Genomic DNA, 13,386 nt, shown 5'->3' on the forward strand with positions numbered 1-13,386 from the left:
AAAGGTTTTTCTTCATAACTACATAAATATAATTTTTCTTTCTTTCCCTCTTAGAATTAACTTGTACACAATTTTTGTGGTCCCTTCTCAGGCGAAAACTCGGTAGAAGGACCTCCAGAGAACCAGTGAAAAATATACTTTTAGTTTGTTCAAAGGTTTTTTCTTCATAACTACATAAATATAATTTTGCTTTCAATCCCTCTTACAATTAACTTGTACACAATTTTTGTCTCCCATTCTCAGGCGAAAACTCGGTAGAAAGACCTCCAGAGAACCAGTGAAAAATGTACTTTTAGTTTGTTCAAAGGTTTTTTCTTCATAACTACATAAATAAATTTTTGCTTTTTTCCCTCATAGAATTAACTTGTACACAATTTTTGTGGTCCCTTCTCAGGCGAAAACTCGGTAGAAGGACCTCCAGAGAACCAGTGAAAAATATACTTTTAGTTTGTTCAAAGGTTTTTTCTTCATAACTACATAAATATAATTTTGCTTTCTATCCCTCTTAGAATTAACTTGTACACAATTTTTGTGGTCCCTTCTCAGGCGAAAACTCGGTAGAAAGACCTCCAGAGAACCAGTGAAAAATGTACTTTTAGTTTGTTCAAAGGTTTTTTCTTCATAACTACATAAATATATTTTTGCTTTCTTTCCCTCTTAGAATTAACTTGTACACAATTTTTGTGGTCCCTTCTCAGGCGAAAACTCGGTAGAAGGACCTCCAGAGAACCAGTGAAAAATATACTTTTAGTTTGTTCAAAGGTTTTTTCTTCATAACTACATAAATATAATTTTGCTTTCTTTCCCTCTTAGAATTAACTTGTACACAATTTTTGTGGTCCCTTCTCAGGCGAAAACTCGGTAGAAGGACCTCCAGAGAACCAGTGAAAAATATACTTTTAGTTTGTTCAAAGGTTTTTCCTTCATAACTACATAAATATAATTTTGCTTTCTATCCCTCTTAGAATTAACTTGTACACAATTTTTGTGGTCCCTTCTCAGGCGAAAACTCGGTAGAAAGACCTCCAGAGAACCAGTGAAAAATGTACTTTTAGTTTGTTCAAAGGTTTTTTCTTCATAACTACATAAATAAATTTTTTGCTTTTTTTCCCTCATAGAATTAACTTGTACACAATTTTTGTGGTCCCTTCTCAGGCGAAAACTCGGTAGAAAGGACCTCCAGAGAACCAGTGAAAAATATACTTTTAGTTTGTTCAAAGGTTTTTTCTTCATAACTACATAAATATAATTTTTCTTTCTTTCCCTCTTAGAATTAACTTGTACACAATTTTTGTGGTCCCTTCTCAGGCGAAAACTCGGTAGAAGGACCTCCAGAGAACCAGTGAAAAATATACTTTTAGTTTGTTCAAAGGTTTTTCCTTCATAACTACATAAATATAATTTTGCTTTCTATCCCTCTTAGAATTAACTTGTACACAATTTTTGTGGTCCCTTCGCAGGCGAAAACTCGGTAGAAAGACCTCCAGAGAACCAGTGAAAAATGTACTTTTAGTTTGTTCAAAGGTTTTTTCTTCATAACTACATAAATATAATTTTTGCTTTTTTTCCCTCATAGAATTAACTTGTACACAATTTTTGTGGTCCCTTCTCAGGCGAAAACTCGGTAGAAGGACCTCCAGAGAACCAGTGAAAAATATACTTTTAGTTTGTTCAAAGGTTTTTTCTTTATAACTACATAAATATAATTTTGCTTTTTTTCCCTCATAGAATTAACTTGTACACAATTTTTGTGGTCCCTTCTCAGGAGAAAACTCGGTAGAAAGCCCTCCAGAGAACCAGTAAAAAATATACTTTTAGTTTGTTCAAACGTTTTTTCTTCATAACTACATAAATATAATTTTGCTTTCTATCCCTCTTAGAATTAACTTGTACACAATTTTTGTCTCCCATTCTCAGGCGAAAACTCGGTAGAAAGACCTCCAGAGAACCAGTGAAAAATGTACTTTTAGTTTGTTCAAAGGTTTTTTCTTCATAACTACATAAATATAATTTTTGCTTTCTTTCCCTCATAGAATTAACTTGTACACAATTTTTGTGGTCCCTTCTCAGGCGAAAACTCGGTAGAAGGACCTCCAGAGAACCAGTGAAAAATATACTTTTAGTTTGTTCAAAGGTTTTTTCTTCATAACTACATAAATATAATTTTTCTTTCTTTCCCTCTTAGAATTAACTTGTACACAATTTTTGTGGTCCCTTCTCAGGCGAAAACTCGGTAGAAGGACCTCCAGAGAACCAGTGAAAAATATACTTTTAGTTTGTTCAAAGGTTTTTCCTTCATAACTACATAAATATAATTTTGCTTTCTATCCCTCTTAGAATTAACTTGTACACAATTTTTGTGGTCCCTTCTCAGGCGAAAACTCGGTAGAAGGACCTCCAGAGAACCAGTGAAAAATATACTTTTAGTTTGTTCAAAGGTTTTTCCTTCATAACTACATAAATATAATTTTGCTTTCTATCCCTCTTAGAATTAACTTGTACACAATTTTTGTGGTCCCTTCTCAGGCGAAAACTCGGTAGAAGGACCTCCAGAGAACCAGTGAAAAATATACTTTTAGTTTGTTCAAAGGTTTTTTCTTCATAACTACATAAATATAATTTTGCTTTCTTTCCCTCTTAGAATTAACTTGTACACAATTTTTGTGGTCCCTTCTCAGGCGAAAACTCGGTAGAAAGACCTCCAGAGAACCAGTGAAAAATATACTTTTAGTTTGTTCAAAGGTTTTTTCTTCATAACTACATAAATATAATTTTGCTTTCTATCCCTCATAGAATTAACTTGTACACAATTTTTGTGGTCCCTTCTCAGGCGAAAACTCGGTAGAAAGACCTCCAGAGAACCAGTGAAAAATATACTTTTAGTTTGTTCAAAGGTTTTTTCTTCATAACTACATAAATATAATTTTGCTTTCTATCCCTCTTAGAATTAACTTGTACACAATTTTTGTCTCCCTTTCTCAGGCGAAAACTCGGTAGAAAGACCTCCAGAGAACCAGTGAAAAATATACTTTTAGTTTGTTCAAAGGTTTTTCCTTCATAACTACATAAATATAATTTTGCTTTCTATCCCTCTTAGAATTAACTTGTACACAATTTTTGTGGTCCCTTCTCAGGCGAAAACTCGGTAGAAGGACCTCCAGAGAACCAGTGAAAAATATACTTTTAGTTTGTTCAAAGGTTTTTTCTTCATAACTACATAAATATAATTTTGCTTTCTTTCCCTCTTAGAATTAACTTGTACACAATTTTTGTGGTCCCTTCTCAGGCGAAAACTCGGTAGAAAGACCTCCAGAGAACCAGTGAAAAATATACTTTTAGTTTGTTCAAAGGTTTTTTCTTCATAACTACATAAATATAATTTTGCTTTCTATCCCTCTTAGAATTAACTTGTACACAATTTTTGTGGTCCCTTCTCAGGCGAAAACTCGGTAGAAAGACCTCCAGAGAACCAGTGAAAAATATACTTTTAGTTTGTTCAAAGGTTTTTTCTTCATAACTACATAAATATAATTTTGCTTTCTATCCCTCTTAGAAATAACTTGTACACAATTTTTGTCTTCCTTTCTCAGGCGAAAACTCGGTAGAAGGACCTCCAGAGAACCAGTGAAAAATATACTTTTAGTTTGTTCAAAGGTTTTTTCTTCATAACTACATAAATATAATTTTGCTTTCTTTCCCTCTTAGAATTAACTTGTACACAATTTTTGTGGTCCCTTCTCAGGCGAAAACTCGGTAGAAGGACCTCCAGAGAACCAGTGAAAAATATACTTTTAGTTTGTTCAAAGGTTTTTTCTTCATAACTACATAAATATAATTTTGCTTTCTTTCCCTCTTAGAATTAACTTGTACACAATTTTTGTCTCCCTTTCTCAGGCGAAAACTCGGTAGAAGGACCTCCAGAGAACCAGTGAAAAATATACTTTTAGTTTGTTCAAAGGTTTTTCCTTCATAACTACATAAATATAATTTTGCTTTCTATCCCTCTTAGAATTAACTTGTACACAATTTTTGTGGTCCCTTCTCAGGCGAAAACTCGGTAGAAAGACCTCCAGAGAACCAGTGAAAAATATACTTTTAGTTTGTTCAAAGGTTTTTTCTTCATAACTACATAAATATAATTTTGCTTTCTTTCCCTCTTAGAATTAACTTGTACACAATTTTTGTGGTCCCTTCTCAGGCGAAAACTCGGTAGAAGGACCTCCAGAGAACCAGTGAAAAATATACTTTTAGTTTGTTCAAAGGTTTTTTCTTCATAACTACATAAATATAATTTTTCTTTCTTTCCCTCTTAGAATTAACTTGTACACAATTTTTGTGGTCCCTTCTCAGGCGAAAACTCGGTAGAAGGACCTCCAGAGAACCAGTGAAAAATATACTTTTAGTTTGTTCAAAGGTTTTTTCTTCATAACTACATAAATATAATTTTGCTTTCTATCCCTCTTAGAATTAACTTGTACACAATTTTTGTGGTCCCTTCTCAGGCGAAAACTCGGTAGAAGGACCTCCAGAGAACCAGTGAAAAATATACTTTTAGTTTGTTCAAAGGTTTTTTCTTCATAACTACATAAATATAATTTTGCTTTCTTTCCCTCTTAGAATTAACTTGTACACAATTTTTGTGGTCCCTTCTCAGGCGAAAACTCGGTAGAAAGACCTCCAGAGAACCAGTGAAAAATATACTTTTAGTTTGTTCAAAGGTTTTTTCTTCATAACTACATAAATATAATTTTGCTTTCTATCCCTCTTAGAATTAACTTGTACACAATTTTTGTGCTCCCTTCTCAGGCGAAAACTCGGTAGAAGGACCTCCAGAGAACCAGTGAAAAATATACTTTTAGTTTGTTCAAAGGTTTTTTCTTCATAACTACATAAATATAATTTTGCTTTCTTTCCCTCTTAGAATTAACTTGTACACAATTTTTGTGGTCCCTTCTCAGGCGAAAACTCGGTAGAAGGACCTCCAGAGAACCAGTGAAAAATATACTTTTAGTTTGTTCAAAGGTTTTTTCTTCATAACTACATAAATATAATTTTGCTTTCTTTCCCTCTTAGAATTAACTTGTACACAATTTTTGTCGTCCCTTTCTCAGGCGAAAACTCGGTAGAAGGACCTCCAGAGAACCAGTGAAAAATATACTTTTAGTTTGTTCAAAGGTTTTTCCTTCATAACTACATAAATATAATTTTGCTTTCTATCCCTCTTAGAATTAACTTGTACACAATTTTTGTGGTCCCTTCTCAGGCGAAAACTCGGTAGAAGGACCTCCAGAGAACCAGTGAAAAATATACTTTTAGTTTGTTCAAAGGTTTTTTCTTCATAACTACATAAATATAATTTTGCTTTCTTTCCCTCTTAGAATTAACTTGTACACAATTTTTGTGGTCCCTTCTCAGGCGAAAACTCGGTAGAAGGACCTCCAGAGAACCAGTGAAAAATATACTTTTAGTTTGTTCAAAGGTTTTTTCTTCATAACTACATAAATATAATTTTGCTTTCTATCCCTCTTAGAATTAACTTGTACACAATTTTTGTGGTCCCTTCTCAGGCGAAAACTCGGTAGAAAGACCTCCAGAGAACCAGTGAAAAATATACTTTTAGTTTGTTCAAAGGTTTTTTCTTCATAACTACATAAATATAATTTTTGCTTTCTTTCCCTCTTAGAATTAACTTGTACACAATTTTTGTGGTCCCTTCTCAGGCGAAAACTCGGTAGAAGGACCTCCAGAGAACCAGTGAAAAATATACTTTTAGTTTGTTCAAAGGTTTTTTCTTCATAACTACATAAATATAATTTTGCTTTCTTTCCCTCTTAGAATTAACTTGTACACAATTTTTGTGGTCCCTTCTCAGGCGAAAACTCGGTAGAAGGACCTCCAGAGAACCAGTGAAAAATATACTTTTAGTTTGTTCAAAGGTTTTTCCTTCATAACTACATAAATATAATTTTGCTTTCTATCCCTCTTAGAATTAACTTGTACACAATTTTTGTGGTCCCTTCTCAGGCGAAAACTCGGTAGAAAGACCTCCAGAGAACCAGTGAAAAATATACTTTTAGTTTGTTCAAAGGTTTTTTCTTCATAACTACATAAATATAATTTTTGCTTTCTTTCCCTCTTAGAATTAACTTGTACACAATTTTTGTGGTCCCTTCTCAGGCGAAAACTCGGTAGAAGGACCTCCAGAGAACCAGTGAAAAATATACTTTTAGTTTGTTCAAAGGTTTTTTCTTCATAACTACATAAATATAATTTTGCTTTCTTTCCCTCTTAGAATTAACTTGTACACAATTTTTGTGGTCCCTTCTCAGGCGAAAACTCGGTAGAAAGACCTCCAGAGAACCAGTGAAAAATATACTTTTAGTTTGTTCAAAGGTTTTTTCTTCATAACTACATAAATATAATTTTGCTTTCTATCCCTCTTAGAATTAACTTGTACACAATTTTTGTGGTCCCTTCTCAGGCGAAAACTCGGTAGAAGGACCTCCAGAGAACCAGTGAAAAATATACTTTTAGTTTGTTCAAAGGTTTTTTCTTCATAACTACATAAATATAATTTTGCTTTCTTTCCCTCTTAGAATTAACTTGTACACAATTTTTGTGGTCCCTTCTCAGGCGAAAACTCGGTAGAAGGACCTCCAGAGAACCAGTGAAAAATATACTTTTAGTTTGTTCAAAGGTTTTTTCTTCATAACTACATAAATATAATTTTGCTTTCTTTCCCTCTTAGAATTAACTTGTACACAATTTTTGTGGTCCCTTCTCAGGCGAAAACTCGGTAGAAGGACCTCCAGAGAACCAGTGAAAAATATACTTTTAGTTTGTTCAAAGGTTTTTTCTTCATAACTACATAAATATAATTTTGCTTTCTTTCCCTCTTAGAATTAACTTGTACACAATTTTTGTGGTCCCTTCTCAGGCGAAAACTCGGTAGAAGGACCTCCAGAGAACCAGTGAAAAATATACTTTTAGTTTGTTCAAAGGTTTTTTCTTCATAACTACATAAATATAATTTTGCTTTCTATCCCTCTTAGAATTAACTTGTACACAATTTTTGTGGTCCCTTCTCAGGCGAAAACTCGGTAGAAAGACCTCCAGAGAACCAGTGAAAAATATACTTTTAGTTTGTTCAAAGGTTTTTTCTTCATAACTACATAAATATAATTTTGCTTTCTTTCCCTCTTAGAATTAACTTGTACACAATTTTTGTGGTCCCTTCTCAGGCGAAAACTCGGTAGAAGGACCTCCAGAGAACCAGTGAAAAATATACTTTTAGTTTGTTCAAAGGTTTTTTCTTCATAACTACATAAATATAATTTTGCTTTCTATCCCTCTTAGAATTAACTTGTACACAATTTTTGTCTCCCTTTCTCAGGCGAAAACTCGGTAGAAAGACCTCCAGAGAACCAGTGAAAAATATACTTTTAGTTTGTTCAAAGGTTTTTTCTTCATAACTACATAAATATAATTTTGCTTTCTTTCCCTCTTAGAATTAACTTGTACACAATTTTTGTGGTCCCTTCTCAGGCGAAAACTCGGTAGAAGGACCTCCAGAGAACCAGTGAAAAATATACTTTTAGTTTGTTCAAAGGTTTTTTCTTCATAACTACATAAATATAATTTTGCTTTCTTTCCCTCTTAGAATTAACTTGTACACAATTTTTGTGGTCCCTTCTCAGGCGAAAACTCGGTAGAAGGACCTCCAGAGAACCAGTGAAAAATATACTTTTAGTTTGTTCAAAGGTTTTTTCTTCATAACTACATAAATATAATTTTGCTTTCTATCCCTCTTAGAATTAACTTGTACACAATTTTTGTGGTCCCTTCTCAGGCGAAAACTCGGTAGAAGGACCTCCAGAGAACCAGTGAAAAATATACTTTTAGTTTGTTCAAAGGTTTTTTCTTCATAACTACATAAATATAATTTTGCTTTCTTTCCCTCTTAGAATTAACTTGTACACAATTTTTGTGGTCCCTTCTCAGGCGAAAACTCGGTAGAAGGACCTCCAGAGAACCAGTGAAAAATATACTTTTAGTTTGTTCAAAGGTTTTTTCTTCATAACTACATAAATATAATTTTGCTTTCTTTCCCTCTTAGAATTAACTTGTACACAATTTTTGTGGTCCCTTCTCAGGCGAAAACTCGGTAGAAGGACCTCCAGAGAACCAGTGAAAAATATACTTTTAGTTTGTTCAAAGGTTTTTTCTTCATAACTACATAAATATAATTTTGCTTTCTTTCCCTCTTAGAATTAACTTGTACACAATTTTTGTGGTCCCTTCTCAGGCGAAAACTCGGTAGAAGGACCTCCAGAGAACCAGTGAAAAATATACTTTTAGTTTGTTCAAAGGTTTTTTCTTCATAACTACATAAATATAATTTTGCTTTCTATCCCTCTTAGAATTAACTTGTACACAATTTTTGTGGTCCCTTCTCAGGCGAAAACTCGGTAGAAGGACCTCCAGAGAACCAGTGAAAAATATACTTTTAGTTTGTTCAAAGGTTTTTTCTTCATAACTACATAAATATAATTTTGCTTTCTTTCCCTCTTAGAATTAACTTGTACACAATTTTTGTGGTCCCTTCTCAGGCGAAAACTCGGTAGAAGGACCTCCAGAGAACCAGTGAAAAATATACTTTTAGTTTGTTCAAAGGTTTTTTCTTCATAACTACATAAATATAATTTTGCTTTCTTTCCCTCTTAGAATTAACTTGTACACAATTTTTGTGGTCCCTTCTCAGGCGAAAACTCGGTAGAAGGACCTCCAGAGAACCAGTGAAAAATATACTTTTAGTTTGTTCAAAGGTTTTTTCTTCATAACTACATAAATATAATTTTGCTTTCTTTCCCTCTTAGAATTAACTTGTACACAATTTTTGTGGTCCCTTCTCAGGCGAAAACTCGGTAGAAGGACCTCCAGAGAACCAGTGAAAAATATACTTTTAGTTTGTTCAAAGGTTTTTTCTTCATAACTACATAAATATAATTTTGCTTTCTATCCCTCTTAGAATTAACTTGTACACAATTTTTGTGGTCCCTTCTCAGGCGAAAACTCGGTAGAAAGACCTCCAGAGAACCAGTGAAAAATATACTTTTAGTTTGTTCAAAGGTTTTTTCTTCATAACTACATAAATATAATTTTGCTTTCTTTCCCTCTTAGAATTAACTTGTACACAATTTTTGTGGTCCCTTCTCAGGCGAAAACTCGGTAGAAGGACCTCCAGAGAACCAGTGAAAAATATACTTTTAGTTTGTTCAAAGGTTTTTTCTTCATAACTACATAAATATAATTTTGCTTTCTTTCCCTCTTAGAATTAACTTGTACACAATTTTTGTGGTCCCTTCTCAGGCGAAAACTCGGTAGAAGGACCTCCAGAGAACCAGTGAAAAATATACTTTTAGTTTGTTCAAAGGTTTTTCCTTCATAACTACATAAATATAATTTTTCTTTCTTTCCCTCTTAGAATTAACTTGTACACAATTTTTGTGGTCCCTTCTCAGGCGAAAACTCGGTAGAAGGACCTCCAGAGAACCAGTGAAAAATATACTTTTAGTTTGTTCAAAGGTTTTTTCTTCATAACTACATAAATATAATTTTGCTTTCTTTCCCTCTTAGAATTAACTTGTACACAATTTTTGTGGTCCCTTCTCAGGCGAAAACTCGGTAGAAGGACCTCCAGAGAACCAGTGAAAAATATACTTTTAGTTTGTTCAAAGGTTTTTTCTTCATAACTACATAAATATAATTTTGCTTTCTATCCCTCTTACAATTAACTTGTACACAATTTTTGTCTCCCATTCTCAGGCGAAAACTCGGTAGAAAGACCTCCAGAGAACCAGTGAAAAATATACTTTTAGTTTGTTCAAAGGTTTTTTCTTCATAACTACATAAATAAATTTTTGCTTTTTTCCCTCATAGAATTAACTTGTACACAATTTTTGTGGTCCCTTCTCAGGCGAAAACTCGGTAGAAGGACCTCCAGAGAACCAGTGAAAAATATACTTTTAGTTTGTTTAAAGGTTTTTTCTTCATAACTACATAAATATAATTTTTCTTTCTATCCCTCAGAATTAACTTGTACACAATTTTTGTCTCCCTTTCTCAGGCGAAAACTCGGTAGAAAGACCTCTAGAGAACCAGTAAAAAATATACTTTTACTTTATTCAAATTTTTTTTTTGAAGAACTACAAAAAAATTCTTACTTTCTACCTAAAGTACAATAAACTTGGTTTCATAAAGCTTTTACTTGATTGAATTTGCGCGACTTCTCTAACACATCTATGAATATTCTATTCTAGCTTTAAATTTATCTTTTTGTTTGGTTGGTAATAATTCTTAAATTTTTTCAGGTATTTGATGAAGAATAATTAAAAATGTGAAATGAAGTTTTTTTTACCATAATGCAGCAGAAATAATAAAAAATTGCTAAAAAGGTGTCTAATACTGAATATTATCAAGAAGTAACTTAAGTATCGAGAGTTTACATGTTGTACATTCTGTCAACACCAGCATAAAAAATATAAAGAGGCAGATATATTTAACAGTGCTAATTGGAAGGTGTTATAATAACTGAAATAAATTTTTATTTCGTCAATTAAACTTGAATGGCAAAGGATGAAAAATTTTGTTTAAGGTAAATGTCATGATATAAAAAATATACATTTAGATTGAACAAATATTTTTCCTTGATAACTGCAAAAAAATAGTCCTGCTTTCATTTTTGCATAGAATTAAATGATACACAATTTTTGTGTTCCTTTTTAAGTTAAAACTCGGTAGAAGGACCTCCAGAGAACCAGTGAAAAATATACTTTTAGTTTGTTCAAAGGTTTTTTCTTCATAATTACATAAATAAATTTTTGCTTTTTTTCCCTCTTAGAATTAACTTGTACACAATTTTTGTGGTCCCTTCTATTGCGAAAACTCGGTAGAAGGACCTCCAGAGAACCAGTGAAAAATATACTTTTAGTTTGTTCAAAGGTTTTTTCTTCATAACTACATAAATATAATTTTTGCTTTCTTTCCCTCTTAGAATTAACTTGTACACAATTTTTGTGGTCCCTTCTCAGGCGAAAACTCGGTAGAAGGACCTCCAGAGAACCAGTGAAAAATATACTTTTAGTTTGTTCAAAGGTTTTTCCTTCATAACTACATAAATATAATTTTGCTTTCTATCCCTCTTAGAATTAACTTGTACACAATTTTTGTGGTCCCTTCTCAGGCGAAAACTCGGTAGAAAGACCTCCAGAGAACCAGTGAAAAATATACTTTTAGTTTGTTCAAAGGTTTTTCCTTCATAACTACATAAATATAATTTTTCTTTCTTTCCCTCTTAGAATTAACTTGTACACAATTTTTGTGGTCCCTTCTCAGGCGAAAACTCGGTAGAAGGACCTCCAGAGAACCAGTGAAAAATATACTTTTAGTTTGTTCAAAGGTTTTTTCTTCATAACTACATAAATATAATTTTGCTTTCTTTCCCTCTTAGAATTAACTTGTACACAATTTTTGTGGTCCCTTCTCAGGCGAAAACTCGGTAGAAGGACCTCCAGAGAACCAGTGAAAAATATACTTTTAGTTTGTTCAAAGGTTTTTTCTTCATAACTACATAAATATAATTTTGCTTTCTTTCCCTCTTAGAATTAACTTGTACACAATTTTTGTGGTCCCTTCTCAGGCGAAAACTCGGTAGAAGGACCTCCAGAGAACCAGTGAAAAATATACTTTTAGTTTGTTCAAAGGTTTTTTCTTCATAACTACATAAATATAATTTTGCTTTCTTTCCCTCTTAGAATTAACTTGTACACAATTTTTGTGGTCCCTTCTCAGGCGAAAACTCGGTAGAAGGACCTCCAGAGAACCAGTGAAAAATATACTTTTAGTTTGTTCAAAGGTTTTTTCTTCATAACTACATAAATATAATTTTGCTTTCTATCCCTCTTAGAATTAACTTGTACACAATTTTTGTGGTCCCTTCTCAGGCGAAAACTCGGTAGAAGGACCTCCAGAGAACCAGTGAAAAATATACTTTTAGTTTGTTCAAAGGTTTTTTCTTCATAACTACATAAATATAATTTTGCTTTCTTTCCCTCTTAGAATTAACTTGTACACAATTTTTGTGGTCCCTTCTCAGGCGAAAACTCGGTAGAAGGACCTCCAGAGAACCAGTGAAAAATATACTTTTAGTTTGTTCAAAGGTTTTTTCTTCATAACTACATAAATATAATTTTGCTTTCTTTCCCTCTTAGAATTAACTTGTACACAATTTTTGTGGTCCCTTCTCAGGCGAAAACTCGGTAGAAGGACCTCCAGAGAACCAGTGAAAAATATACTTTTAGTTTGTTCAAAGGTTTTTTCTTCATAACTACATAAATATAATTTTGCTTTCTATCCCTCTTAGAATTAACTTGTACACAATTTTTGTGGTCCCTTCTCAGGCGAAAACTCGGTAGAAGGACCTCCAGAGAACCAGTGAAAAATATACTTTTAGTTTGTTCAAAGGTTTTTTCTTCATAACTACATAAATATAATTTTGCTTTCTTTCCCTCTTAGAATTAACTTGTACACAATTTTTGTGGTCCCTTCTCAGGCGAAAACTCGGTAGAAGGACCTCCAGAGAACCAGTGAAAAATATACTTTTAGTTTGTTCAAAGGTTTTTTCTTCATAACTACATAAATATAATTTTGCTTTCTTTCCCTCTTAGAATTAACTTGTACACAATTTTTGTGGTCCCTTCTCAGGCGAAAACTCGGTAGAAGGACCTCCAGAGAACCAGTGAAAAATATACTTTTAGTTTGTTCAAAGGTTTTTTCTTCATAACTACATAAATATAATTTTGCTTTCTTTCCCTCTTAGAATTAACTTGTACACAATTTTTGTGGTCCCTTCTCAGGCGAAAACTCGGTAGAAGGACCTCCAGAGAACCAGTGAAAAATATACTTTTAGTTTGTTCAAAGGTTTTTTCTTCATAACTACATAAATATAATTTTGCTTTCTATCCCTCTTAGAATTAACTTGTACACAATTTTTGTGGTCCCTTCTCAGGCGAAAACTCGGTAGAAGGACCTCCAGAGAACCAGTGAAAAATATACTTTTAGTTTGTTCAAAGGTTTTTTCTTCATAACTACATAAATATAATTTTGCTTTCTTTCCCTCTTAGAATTAACTTGTACACAATTTTTGTGGTCCCTTCTCAGGCGAAAACTCGGTAGAAGGACCTCCAGAGAACCAGTGAAAAATATACTTTTAGTTTGTTCAAAGGTTTTTTCTTCATAACTACATAAATATAATTTTGCTTTCTTTTCCTCTTAGAATTAACTTGTACACAATTTTTGTGGTCCCTTCTCAGGCGAAAACTCGGTAGA

General features: G+C 32.9%; 1 long non-coding RNA gene across 4 annotated transcripts in view; it reads left to right on the forward strand.

The window, feature by feature from the left end:
• LOC127287024 (uncharacterized) overlaps positions 1-13,386 on the forward strand; it is a 113,463-nt gene that overhangs the window by 72,274 nt on the left and 27,803 nt on the right. For 3 of the 4 annotated variants that reach the window (XR_007843826.1, XR_007843827.1, XR_007843829.1), the window contains exon 5: positions 10,371-10,654. The exons of the other annotated variant lie outside the window; for it this stretch is intronic. This is a non-coding gene — a long non-coding RNA (uncharacterized LOC127287024). The remainder of the gene's footprint in view (positions 1-10,370; positions 10,655-13,386) is intronic. 4 annotated transcript variants of the gene reach the window in all.

The sequence above is a fragment of the Leptopilina boulardi genome, unplaced genomic scaffold, assembly GCF_019393585.1.
Source record: "Leptopilina boulardi isolate dan_hultmark-lab unplaced genomic scaffold, ZJU_Lbou_2.1 LbouV2_367, whole genome shotgun sequence".
Lineage (NCBI taxonomy): Eukaryota > Metazoa > Arthropoda > Insecta > Hymenoptera > Figitidae > Leptopilina > Leptopilina boulardi.